Here is a 14119-nt window from a genome sequence, read left to right on the forward strand (position 1 = left end):
CCAGTCTTTCTTATGAACTACCCAGTTACTAATAACAATCTTAGACATACATTTTACATTTCCTCATATAAATTGTAAGCAGTCTGTCCTTACAGAATCCCTTGTAATTAGTCTTTGATATACACCTTATATTGCTCTTGGATCTTATATGTCAAATCTCTATTAAGTTCATGGTTGGTATTTTTTAAAACAAAATCCTGAAAGTCTGACAATTATTAAATGTCATTTTTTTCATTCAGAATTATGCTTACCTTTGCTGGGTGTGATATTTTCAGCTGAAACCCCAGTTCTTTTGCTCTTCCATATATAGTGTTTCAAGACCTGTGGTCTCCTAGTATTGTTGCTGCTAGGTCTTGGGTGTTTCTAATTGTGGCACTGCTATATTTAAATTAATTTTTTTTCTCATTGCTCACAATATTTTATCATTTAGGTGAGCCTTTGGGAATTTGATTATGATATTCCTATAGGTTTTCCTCACAGAATCTTTCAGGTGGCAATTTGTGAATTTCTTCTATTTCTACTTTCCCCTCTTGTTCTAACACTTCAGGACAATTTTCTTTAATTATTTTTTGCATTATTGTATCAAGTTTTTTTTATTGTAGCTTTCAGGTTCTCCATTTAAATTTTCTCATTTCCTTATTGAATAAAGCTGCAGTTAGAAATAATTTGAATTCATAAATTTGTGAATTCTCCTATTCTCATCCACTTTATAAACAGGTTAAACAAACATTATTTTACAAAACTGTCAGTTCCTACATATAACACAAGAAGGCAAATGAATGGTTTTTACTAGAGTTAAAAATTCTTTCTTTAGGGGTGGCTAGGTGGCACAGTGAATAGAGCACCAGCCCTGGAGTCAGGAAGACCTGAGTTCAAATCTGGCCTCAGACACTTAAAACAAAAAACTAGCTGTGTGACCTTGGGCAAATCACTTAACCCCAATTGCCCTCCAAAAAAAAAAGCAAAAAAAATCTTTTTCTTCTTTCCTTTCTTCCTTCCTTCCTTCCTTCCTTCCTTCCTTCCTTCCTTCCTTCCTTCCTTTCTTTCTTTCTTTCTTTCTTTCTTTCTTTCTTTCTTTCTTTCTTTCTTTCTTTCTTTCTTTCTTTCTTTCTTTCTCTTTCTTTCTTTCCTTCTTTCCTTCTTTCTTTCTTTTCCTGGATCTATGGGTGACTGCTAATTTTTCTGCCTCTTTCTTTGAAAGAAATACTATCTCTCTGAGAGGCCACATTTTGCCTATAATTTAATATTTTACCTGATGACAAATCTTGAAAACAATATTAGGAGTACCACGTACTTTCTTCATTATAATATCCTAACTCAGGACTCATATTTCCTAGTTCAGAACATTTTGCAAGACACTGAACTTTTCACTTTGTGCAAGACTAAATGAAGATTTGATTTTTACTGAGCAATTTTCCATCAGTGACTCCTTCTCCTCCAAATTAAAAAAAATTCTACTGCAATGAATTCAACATAAATGGTTCTTTTACTGGCAGTGGGTGCATCTTTATATGATTTTCACAGATATAAACCAATCAGAGGAAAAAAGATGATACCAAATTAGGTTTCTTCTTTATCTAAGAAATTCTCCCAAAACATTCCACAGTGTGTACACAAATTAACCTTTTTATACAACCCATAAGGCTTGACTACTTGATTAACTTAAATTGCCTTCCTGAAGAACAGGAGTAGTTCTAGTATGCTATTACAAAAACCACTCTCTAGGAGTGCTAGTCCCTCAAGTGGGAAATACCTTTTAAATGATAAGGTAACTAAGAAGGATGACAGTTGTTCAGTGAATATAATTCTACAACCAAAACAGGGACAAAATATCTAACTTATCAAAAGACTTGAATTGCTAAACATTACAAAGGGCATTGTCAGATGAAAATACCATCAACCAGCCTCCTTGTCCCAGTAAAAGTATTTTCAGTGTTTCAAACTCAGAGGTATTAAAAAATTGGGAATCAGAGTATCTGAGTTCAAACCCCAGTTCTGATTTTTATTCCCTATATGTCACTTAACCTCTATGAGTTTCAATTTACTTCTTTGAAGAATTGGACTAGAATGATCCCTAATTTTCTTTCCAGATCTAAATCAGGACCTTATGTTGGATCAAAGTGGTACAGTGAAAATATCATTGTCCTTGGATTCAAAAGAGCTGAATTCAACTCTTGCCTAATATTGATGTTATCTACATGACATTAACTAATATCATGAAGGTAGCATAGTAACTTCTCTGAGCCTCACCTTCTTCATCTGTAAAATGAAGGACTTATATTAGATGACCTGTGAGTCCAACTATGATCTATGATTCTTTCTGACATCTATCTTTGCAACTCACTATGGAAGACTTAAGACTTCTTCCTCCTAGAAAAAAGAAAAAAAAAGACTTCTTTCTTCCCTTCCTTCTATATCATTACCTTAAGGAAGAGCAATCATTAAACTGTTGACATTTCCTCATTTTTCAACAATTTGTAAAATGGAAAAGCAAAGTCTGGTGCCTGAAAGAATATTTGAGAGCTATGAGAGGGAAGGGGAGAATCTTGGCCCTTCAAAAGGGAATGAAATTTTTGCTCTAGGGTATTCAATGGTGCATCCCAAAGATGCACCATTATTTATTTATTTTTTTAAGCAATTGGGGTGAAGTAACTTGCTCAAGGTTACATGGCCAGGTGTTTCTGGGTGGGTGCTAAGTGTCTGAGCCCAGATTCGATCCCCAGGTCATCCTGACACTGGAGCCTGTGCTCTTACTCACTGTGCTACCTGGCCACCCCAATTTATTTATTTTTTTGTTAGGGAGAAGGGGAAGAAACTCTCTTGCTAACTTTCTATCTCTCTTCCTCCTTCACCCCCTCCCCCCACCCTACATTGCTTCCAGTACTTCAGGTTTCAAATTGATTCTTTTCTCTGGAGAGTATCAGAGCAAAGATATGTGACTATTTTGGAAAATGCTATTTTTCACCCACTGTATCTCCCTCTCAGGATAGATGCTTCCAAACCTCTTTCTCCTGTGCCCTAAAGCACTCCTATTCTGCCCTCTCTTCAGTCTTATTACCTTCAGAGCAAAGAAACTGTAGCAGGACCTTAGTCCTGTCAGTCTAGCACCTTTGCCCAGAAGCTACTCACAATAAAAGGCAAGGAACAGATGGTAAAGAGCACCATCATGTCTGACAGTACCAAAGGGTGGTCCAGTGCCTTTAGAAGCTGGAGGGTGGGAGTTGACTCTTTCTCTCTCCCCTGAATCCAGTTAAGTCCTTAGTCACAGAGCAAGGAAACTTATGCATTCTGCATGGTATTTAGGTTGCATAGCATAGTGGCCAAGATGAGCATCGCCATTAACATAGCATACAGCATTGAATAGCTTACTGTTGACAAGGAGTGCTGCTCACTTGTCATGTGTATGAAGCACCAAGTTCCTGGGAAGTATTTTATATACTTTCCAAAGCCCACAAATGGCAGGGAACAGAAGAAGAGGCAGAATATTCCAAACACAGGAGCCACCAGTACCAAACTGGATAGAGTTGATTTCTTGGTTGGTTGTTATCCTTTCTTCTCAAATAAGACCAAAGTGACATCACTAAACTAGAGTCAAGTTATGGTGTGTCCAGCTGTGGCAGATCAGACCAATACTAGCTTGGAATATTCTACCACAGGTTGGGCACAAATAGTCCATGTGAACTCTTGGGGTAGATTCCCCAAATGTGTGTATCTTGCATTTCTTTGGAGCTACTTCAATTCTGCTTTGCTCATAGAGCACAACACCTCTCTGATGAGGGCATACCATTCTGGATGTACCAGAACCAATGTATCCCATGTCACAAATCAGTTCCAATGTTCTTGAGACCTTGAGAGTGGCCTTGTGCAACTTTTCCTGATCACCATATGAACACTTGTCCTGTGTGAGTTTTCCACAAAAATAAATCATTTTGGCAAGCATACATTTGGCATTTGAACAGCATGGTCAGCTCATTGGAGTTGAGCTCTCTGCAGTAGAGTTTGAATGCTTGGCAGTTTAGTTCAAGAAAGGACCTCAGTGTCTGGCATCTTATCCTTCCAGGTGACCTTCAGTATCTTCCTAAGACAATTAAAATGAAGATGATTAAGTTTCCTGGCATGGCACTGGTATACTATCCAGATTTCACAGGCATACAACAATGGCATCAGCACAATGGCTCTGTAGAACTTAAATTTGGTAGTTAGTCTAATACCTCTTCTTTCCCACACCTTCTTTCAGAACCTCCCAAACAGTGAGCTGGCTCTGGCAACACATTCATCCACCTCATCATCTCTGTGTACTAGAAAGTATACTGCCAAGAAAAGTGAACTTACCCACAGCATTTAAAACTTCTCCATTTGCTGTAACCAATACTTCCACTTATGGGTGGTGTGATGCTGACTGATGGAGTTCCTGTGTTTTCTTGGTGTTGATTATTAGGCCAATATTAGCACAAGCAGTAGAGAATTGATCCATACTATGCTGCTTCTCAGTTTCAGAGGCTGCATTGAATACACAATCATCTGCAAACAAAAAATCGTGCACCAACAAGCCTTCCACTTTGGTCTTGGCTTGTAGTCTTTGTAAGTTGAAGAATTTACCATCAGTGCATTAGCTGACCTGATGACACATCTGTCCTCATTGAAGGTGTTTGACAACATGGTTGAAAACATCATGCTAAAAATCATAGGAACAAGCACACAGTCTTGTTTTGCCTCACTGGTGACTGAAAAAGTGCAAGAGAAATGCCCATTATCCAGAACCTGGGCAAGCATATCAATGTGAAATTAATGTACAATATTGATTAACTTCTCTAGGAAATCAAATTTTGACATAATTTTCCATAAACCTTCATGACTAACAGTATCTAAGGTCTTGGTCATATTCACAATCATTGTGTACAGTCTTCTGTTCTGCTCCTGGCATTTCTCCTGGAGTTGTTGGGCAACAAACACCATATTGACTATTCCTTGGTCCGACCATCTTTCAGGTGAAGGATCAGTCTATCAAGGAGGACTCCAGCAAGAATCTTGCCAGCAATGACTAAGAGAGAGATCCCCCTGTAATTGTCACAGAACAATCTATTTCCTTTACCTTTGTACAGATGGACAATGGATGTATTCTTAATATCCTGGGGAGCAATGGATCCCCCACCTTGTAAATCTCAGTTGGAACAGAATCAGGACCAGGTGCTTTGCCACATGAAAGGAGCCAAATGGCATTCAAAACCTCTTTTTCAGTTTAAACTTCAGGTAGGGAGGGAATGACTTCAACCTGAGGTACACAGTCAATGGGCTCAGCATTGATTGATGATGGTCTGTTGAGAACACTATGGAAGTGTTCAGCCCATCTCTCTAGGATCATATTATCACTAATCAACGTGGCTCCATCACTGAGTAGTTGAGATGCACCATAGGTCTTTAGCTCATAAATAGCCATCAGGACATCATAAAAGTGCTTTGGATTGCTACCGTCATTATAAATCATACTATATATATATATACCGTCATTATAAAAAAACTGAATTTCAAATGTCTTCTTACTGAGTCAGGAATCCTGCATCTTTCTAAGCTTTACTTGTACTTTGCTTTTGATGGAATTAAATTCTGTCTTCTTAGATATGGATGAATTATCCTGCTGGTAAACTCTATGGAGTTCTCATTTTTACATTTAGCAGCTTCTTAATTTCCCCATCATTTTTGTCAAACCAGTCTTGATGTTTGAGGGTATTCTAGCCCAGATGAACAAATGTAGTACTGTACTCCAAATCTCTGAAAGCTGACCATTCCTTTTCTCCTCCACTGTTGCCGACTATATGTTGGATCAACTTTCCTTCCAAGTTAGCAACAAACTGTTCCACTCAGAGAAATGCTCTAATCTGTTGACATCAATTCTTCTCATTTTGCCTTGGGACAACCAGTTTTGTGAATGTGAATATTTAGCTTGGAGAGGATAAGCCTATGATCAGTCCAGCACTCTGTGCTACACATTGCCTTTGTCACTTCTCACATCCTGCCTGCCTGTTCTCTTCACAATTACATAGTCTCTTAAATGACAGTGTTTGCTGTGAGAGCGCATCCTTGAAGTTTTACTGTGTTTAGGTGACTGGAAAACAGTGTCAGTGATGAGAAAATCATGAGAAGCACAAGTCTTCAGTAGTAAGTGACCACTGCTGGTGCTATTTCCAACTCCATTCATCCCAAGGACTCCCTGACATGTCTAGTGAGTATACTAAATCACACTGGCACTGGGTGTTAACTATTCTTTTTTTTGTTGTTGAAACAAGTTCTCAGAACAAAATATTGGGAACTATTGAATGAGATGAACACACGTTTTTCTTGAGTCTAATTTATGGAATAAATTCTCTAAATGCAAACCATTTTTAAATTGGATTTTTTTTGTCATTAAAGCTAAAAAAAATAAGCCCATTTCAAAATCACCATATAGAAACCTAGAAAAGAAAAAAATTAAAGAACAATTGTGTGTACTTGTGCATGCACTATATTCACAGTGTGCATGATATTAAAAGTTGCCTATCACATTATTGGTGCTTAGTTATCAAAGAGCTTGTGATTCTTCTTTCTTTTTTTCAATGTTATTTAACTCTTCAGATAAGAGAATTCTTGTTAACACAGCTTTACATCAAATAAATAGCTATAATCATAGATTATATATAGTCCTTAGAAACCTTTCAGACCTGTCTATAACAATTCTCATGGAACATAGCATTTTGGTAGTTCATAGGTTTAATTTTAACCAATTTTTTTTTAAGTTTACATCATTCATTTCCACAAGATTTTGAGTTACAAATTTTCTCCCCATCTTACCTACCCACCACCCCTAAACAACGATCCCACTGTATACCTCCTCCCTGAATCTGCTCTCTCCTATATCCTCACCCAACCCCCCTCCAATTTTCCAGTAGGGCAAGATGGATCTTTCTACCCCAGTGCCTGTATATCTTATTTCCCAGTTGCATGTAAGAAGAAATAATAATAATATATTTTTTAAACATTTGATTTAAAAATTTTGAAAGCCAGATTCTTTCCCTTCCTCCCTTGTCAACCACTCTTACTGGGAAGATAGACAGTTCAATATAGGTTGTACATGTGTAGCTATGCAAAACATTTCCATAGTGGATATATTGTGAAAGACTGACTATATTTCTCTCCATCCTATCCCTCCCCCCACTTGTTCTATTCTCTACTTTGACCCTGTCCCTTTTCAAAATTGTGGGCTTCTAACTTCCCTCACCCCAACTTGCCCTCCCCTCCATCATCCACCCTCTCATCCCTTTCCCCTTACTCTCCTGTAGGGTGAGATACCCTATTTAGTGTGTATGTCATTCCCTCCCAAAGCCAAATTCAGTGAGAAAATGAGAATAAGGTTGACCCATTCCCTTTTGTCTTCCTGTCTTCTTGTCATTGTAACAGTTTTCCCTTGCCTCTTTTATATAAGATAATTTACCCCATTCTGTCTCTCTCCATCTCCTCTCATTATATTCCTCTCGAACTTCCCAATTTCACCTTTTAAGTATCATCTCTTCCTATTCAATTGGTCCCCTGCCCTCTGTCTATGTATACCATACACACATTCACATATGCATTCATATGCCCATATACCCTCCTATATAGACAAATATATGTACATATATACATTCATATTCCCTCCAATTATTCTCATACTGACAAAAGTTTCATAAGTTACAATTATCATTTTTTCCATGTGGGAATGTAAATAGATCAACTTTGATAAATTCCTTATGATTTCTTTTCCCTGTTTACCTTCTTATGCTTCTCTTGCTTCTTGTATCTGAATGTCAAATTTTCTATTCAACTCTAATTTTTTCATCAAGAATGCTTGAAAGTAGGGGTGACTGGGTGGCACAGTGAGGAGAGCACTGGTCCTGGAGCCAGGAGGACCTAAGTTCATATCTGGCCTTGAAGTACCCACCAGAAATTATACACCAAAGCCCCCTTAAATCTGCTAGAGAGGACCCCTACTAGGTTCCTTGGAAACCACCTAATAGGCTCCAATAGTAAAGAAATGTTTCACCTGTGTTTCTAAAAACATGCCACAGATTCCCATGGATTCAGGTCTGTTTTGCTTCAGTAGAAATAATACTAAGGCTTTGCTTCCATAGGAATAATACTGAGAAAGCTTTTCTTCAATAGGAATAATACTGAGAAGGCTTTGTCTCAATAAGAATAATACTGAGAATGCTTTGCTTCAATAGAAACAATGCTAAAGACATTGCACCCCTTAGAAACATACTCTGTTGCTAGCAACCACATTTTCTATAAAATTATGTCTAACAGAAAGCTCACTACTGTCTTTCCCTCTGAGAGGCAGTCACCAGATGGTTAATAAACACTCCTAAATTATAATTAGCTTTGCTGTCCTGTTATTTCTCGGATATCCATTACAGCCTCAGACACTTAACATACACACACAAAAACTAGCTGTGTGACCTTGGGCAAGTTACTTAACCCCAATTGCCTTCCCCAAAAAAATGCTCGAAAGTCCTCTATTCCATTGAATGACCATATTTCACCTTGAAACATGATACTCAGTTTTGCTGGGTAGGTGATTCTTGGTTTTAATTCCAGCTCCTTTGATCTCTGGAATATCATATTCCAAGTCCTTCAGTCCCTCAGTGTAGAAGCTGCCAGATCCTATGTTATCCTGATCATATTTCCACAATATTCAAATTGTTTCTTCTTGGCTGCTTGTAATATTTTCTCCTTGATCTGGGAACTCCAGAACCTGGCTATAATATTCCTCGGAGTTTTCTTTTGGGGATCTTTTTTAGGAGGTGATCAGTGGATTCTTTCAACCTCTATTTTGCCCTCTGGTTCTAAAACATCAGGGCAATTTTCCTTGAGAATTTCTTGAAGGATGATTTCTAGGTTTCTTTTTTGATCCTGGCTTTCAGGTAGTCCAATAATTTTGCAATTATCTCTCCTGGATCTATTTTCCAGGTCAGTGGTTTTCCCAATGAGATATTTCACATTGCCTTCTATTTTTTTCATTTGTTTGGATCTGTTTAAATAGTAGCTTGATTTCTCATAAAGTGTCTAGCTTCCATTTGCTTCAGTTTAATTCTGAAGGAATGATTCTCTTCACTGAGCTTTTGAGATTCTTTTTCCATCTGGCAAGTTTGGCTTTGTAAGGCATTCTTCTCCTCATTGGCTTTTTGAGCCTCTTTTGCTATTTGAGTTAGTCTATTTTTTAAGGTGTTATTTTCTTTAGTCAGGTTGTTGACTCTCTTTTCATGATTTTCTTGCATCATTCTCATTTCTCTTCCCAATTTTCCCCCCACTTCTTTTGTTTGGTTTTCAAAATCCTTCTTAAGCTCCTCTGTGGCCTGTAACCAATGCATATTTTTCTTGGAGGCTTTTGGTGCAGGAGTTCTGATTTTGTTGTCTTCTTCCTGTTCCATGCTTTGATCCTTTTTGTCCCCAAAAAGGCAATCTGAGGTTTGATTGCTGTGCTTGCTTTGCTTCCTTTGCTTGCTCATGTTGCCAGTCAATTACTTTTGAGCTTTTTGCCACAGTAGAACTCTGCTTCCAGAGAGGAGAGCTTTGTCCCAAATCGTTGGGGTTTTCTCAGCTGCCAGAGGTGTTAGTTGGGTGCCCTCTCTGAGGCCTCCACACACTCTGACACCTGGTCACACACTCCAAGACCTCGACCCTAGACAGTGATCCAGATCCAAGCAGGTTAAAGCAAGAGCAATTACCCCTCAGACAGGTCCCCTGGTCCCCCTACGATGTGCAGGCCAGGAGGTCTGAAGTAGCCACATGGAAGCAGCCACCACACCTCAGCCACTTTTCCCTCTGGGGGCAGAGGCTGGACCACACTTCCAGACCCCCTGTTCCCAAAGTTCACTGACCTCTCACTTTGTCTTTGGCATTTATTTGTTGATTAATCTGAAACTGCCACAGCTGCTGTTGATCCACTCTCCCAAAGTCTGCTCCAGGGTCAGGGCCACCCTGAAGCTAAAACTAAAGACTCATGTAGGGCTAGGCTCAGTTCCCAGCTTGGTGAGATGAATCCTTCCTGTCAGCTTGCCAGGCGGCCTTCAGCGAAGGTTTCTCTCTATCACTTTGTGGGTTTTGTATCTCTAAAGTTTGTTTAGAGTAATTTTTTATAAGTATTTGAGTTGGTTATGGGGGAAGCTCAGGAGTTTTCCTGCTTCTATGAAACCATCTTGGTTCCATCCCCCAATTTTAGCCAATGTTAAAGCATGGTTTTACCTGTTTCTTTTTCAGAAATGACTCTAGTTAGATGTAAATAGTGAAACAATTTCTGCTCAAATCTGTGGCTGCCTTCCCCTAGCAAATGTTTCTGCCACCTCGTGGCCAAATGTGTAAATATTGATGACAGTTTCAGTATTTTTTAAATTTAATTTATTTCTTGAATGCTTTGAAATGCCCTCCTTCACATAAATCCAATTCACTTGCATGCTATGGCATCACATCCCTGATGTCAAGGTCCTAGTCAAGCATGAAGACCCAACAACTTCTGGAAGTCTAAGTCTACTCTGGCATTAAAGTAACCAAGAATTATAAGCTTGTCCTCTTTCTTTTTTTTTCTTTTTGCTTCTTTGGAGGGCAGTTGGGGTCAAGTGACTTGCCCAAGGTCATTTGGCTAGTAAGTGTGTCAAGTGTCTGAGGCCGGATTTGAACTCAGGTTCCCCTGACTCTAGGGCCGGTGCTCTATTCACTGCACCACCTAGTCGCCCTGAATAAGCTTGTCCTTTTAAAGGGTCTCCAGGTCTTCATAAAATTTTGTTGTGATCTCATCAGGGTTTGTCAGTTCTATGGTGGCAGCATAGGCACTGATGATGGTGGTATAGTGTTTTCCTGCCAGAGGTAATTGCATTGTCATGAGCCTGTCATTCACTACTTTTAGTAGACATACAAGTTTGTTGACTAGATCTTTTGTCATTTCAAACCTACTCTAGTTTCACAGAGCTCCCCTTAACTGCAGCCACTCCAGAAAAATGTGTATCCAACACTGCCTTCAGTAAGCTGGCCTTCATTTTCAGACTTGTTTCACTCACTCATTTGGATATGATGCCTTCTGAGTTCTCTTGCAACAAAAACTATTCATCTTTCAGGCCTATTGGATTTTATCTTTATGTATGTGCACATTTCAGGTACCAATGGTGAGTGGAATCATCTTTGCAGAAGGTTTTTTTTTTGGTGGGTTTTTTTGCAGAAGTTTTTGTACAATTTTTGTGTGTTTACACTGCAGAGTGGGATTCCTACTTGCCAGGTAGGTAACCAGGCCCGGTGCAGCGCCAATGCAATATTCACAGTGCCTATGGTGGCTATGAATATGACAGCATAATTCTGACTCACAAAATATAACAGACTGTCCACATGGAAGACAGAATCAAAAACATTCATTCAAACACCAGAAATCCAAATCCATCATAGCAACAAAGAAATCCATACACAATAACAATGCAGAGGGCCCTGCCATTCCCAAGCCTTCTCCCTTCTAGAGCCTTCCCACAAATGAACACTCACAGCTCACTGACTGCTTCCTCTTTCTCCATAAGTTCTAACTGCTGAGACCAACTTCCTCTGCGTTCTGCTCTACCCTTCCTGCTCTATCCTTCCTGCTCCACCTATTGAGCAAACTCTTCCCACCACAGGCTTCATGTGACTCAAACTCATGTGACTTAGGCTTCCATGTAACTTAAGCAGGTTACATGGGCCTATTAATGGATGGGAAAAATCTTCCCATTTAAAATACCATTACAGCCAGGCTGGGTAGGCATACACTTTTTAGGGTACTTTTTCTTTTCTGATGATTTTTGAAAATTAAACTATTTGTTTTTAATTTTCAACATTCACTTCCATAAGTTTAAAATTTTCTCCCCCTCCTTCTCCCCTCCCTCACCAAGGTGGCTTGCAATCTGATATGGGCTCCCCACATACATTCCTATTAATTACATTTTCACATTAGTCATATTGCATAGAAGAATTATAAGGAATGGGAAAAACCATGGGAAAGAAAAAAAAAACAGAATAAAACAAACAAAAAAAGAAAATAGTCTGCTTTGTTCTGCATTCCAACTCCATAGTTCTTTCTCTGCATGTGGCTGGCATTTTTCATTGTGTGTCCTATGGAATTGTTTTAGGTCCTTGCATTGCTTAGAAGGGCTAAGTCTATCAAAAATAAGTCCTCTCACACTGTGGCTGTTACTGTGTAAAATGTTCTCCTAGTTCTGCTCCCCTCACTCAGTATCAGTTTATATAAGTCTTTCCAGGTTTCTCTGAAGTCTGCCTGTTTATCAATAGGGCACCTTTTCTAGCCCTTTCCCCATGCTAGGAGGTGAGCAGTGTGATCCCTAAAAGGTTGTTCAGACACCCCGAGGGCTGTTTCCACTGAGAAAACAATCTTATAGCCTGAACCATAGGGTTGTGTACTATAGCTCTCACTGAATCCACATCTAGTGCTTTGTCACTGGCCTATCCCCACATGACCTTGAAATAGTAAAAATGGTAAAATGTCTCTTAATGTGATGTATTTTGATTCTAGGATAAATTGGATTTAAGTCAGGGAGAGTTGTGCAAAGTGGTCAGCTTCACTCTCTCTTCCAGAGTCATCACAGTCTAGTGCCAAGAGAGTCAAGATGACTTGTGAAGGTTTGAGATGCAGTGGATCACTTCAGCATCTTTGCTGATTAACCAAACTCTAAATTAAAGACCTCTAGGTCCTTAGGTGAGGCCTTTTCACTAAGTCCAGGTTTTACAGAACTTTTATTAAAGGGATTTGTTTTGTGAAGTTTGGATTCATTCAAAGGGCCACACTTAAAAGGCCACATGTAGCCTTAAGTCTGCAGGTTCCCCACCCCTAAGGGCTCCACATCGCCTGCTTCAGCTGCCTTTATGGCCTTTAGAACAAATTGTTCTCATCCACCCATTCCATGAGGAGAAGTCTTCATAAGCTTGGAGAAGACAACCCCATAACTCACCAACAGGTTTGAGACCCCTCCGTTTCCCTTAATCTTATTTAGCCCATTTGCTGAAATGATTTACCAGGGTGTGACCACTGTGTGTGCTACAGCCTCTGGGAACTACAGGTAAGAAGTGGATCAGATGGGCACCAGAGGTGGAAAACAGCCCTGAAAAGGACTAAGCAGACCTTCACCAGAGGTCCTAGTATTCCCTGAACACACCCTACACCCCACTGGACAAAATGATACGACTTTGGTAGAATAACAGATATCCTAGTCACAGCCAGCACTCCAGAGCCATCACCATAGCTGGAGCATGGATGTGAGCCACAAAGAAGGCAAAGACTTGGCACGGCAAGTTCCTGAAGCCTGGAACCAACTCCCTTAGGGTTCTGTCCTGTGTTTAGGTGGCCAACACCATAGGGCTCAAGAGGCATTTGCTCACCAGATCTGTAACAGCTAGACTGCACAACAGAATGTAAAACACTGAAGGAGGGGAGACCAGAGGGCAGGACCACAGCAGGGGCATAGTCAACAATATCAGGGCCAGGACATTGCCCAGTCTCCCAACACCAAAAAGTGTGCTCTCCATCGCTGTGGAGCTCTTGCCCTCCCCTCAGGTAAAGCTGCTGCAGCTGTAGAACTGCAAGTCCACAGTGGAGCTTGTGTATAAAATCCAGAATAGAGGAAGGGGGAAGAGAGAATCCAGCAACTAGGGACTATTTGAACTCAGGAATATTAGGGAGTTCAGGAAGCACAGAAGCAATCTCAGAACATCTCAGATTCCTCCCTCAGTCTGAGAGTAAAAGCTTATCTCCTCTTCAGTCTTGAGGGAAAGGACCCAGCTTTGGAAGTAAAACATTTGAGGCAGGCCAGAGAGGTTCTAGCACCTGCTCTTTAAACTCACAGGTCATCCCATGCTTGAAAACTGGGAACTTGGAAATTCCAACCTTTTGGCAGAGTGGGAGAAAACATGGAAGGCCTAAGGAGCAATATTCTGGGCTCTGGACTCTATTTGCACAGCCTAAGAATATTTGACACACACAGACTACCAGAAACACTTGGAGGACCTGGTCTAAAAGCCAGCTCAAAAAGAGAAAGACCCAAATTCTCAAGGATACAGGAACTTAGCTGTTCAACATACTAGT

At 39.8% G+C, this 14119-nt stretch overlaps 1 pseudogene; it reads right to left on the reverse strand.

The window, feature by feature from the left end:
- Positions 1–3096: 3096 nt before the first annotated feature.
- LOC138156924 (prostaglandin D2 receptor-like) lies at positions 3097–13563 on the reverse strand (annotated as a pseudogene).
- Between the last annotated feature and the right edge of the window lie 556 nt (positions 13564–14119).

This window comes from Petaurus breviceps, unplaced genomic scaffold (genome assembly GCF_028583685.1).
Source record: "Petaurus breviceps papuanus isolate PSGF00001 unplaced genomic scaffold, PetGlider_PUasm1.0 164, whole genome shotgun sequence".
In the NCBI taxonomy this organism is placed as follows: domain Eukaryota; kingdom Metazoa; phylum Chordata; class Mammalia; order Diprotodontia; family Petauridae; genus Petaurus; species Petaurus breviceps.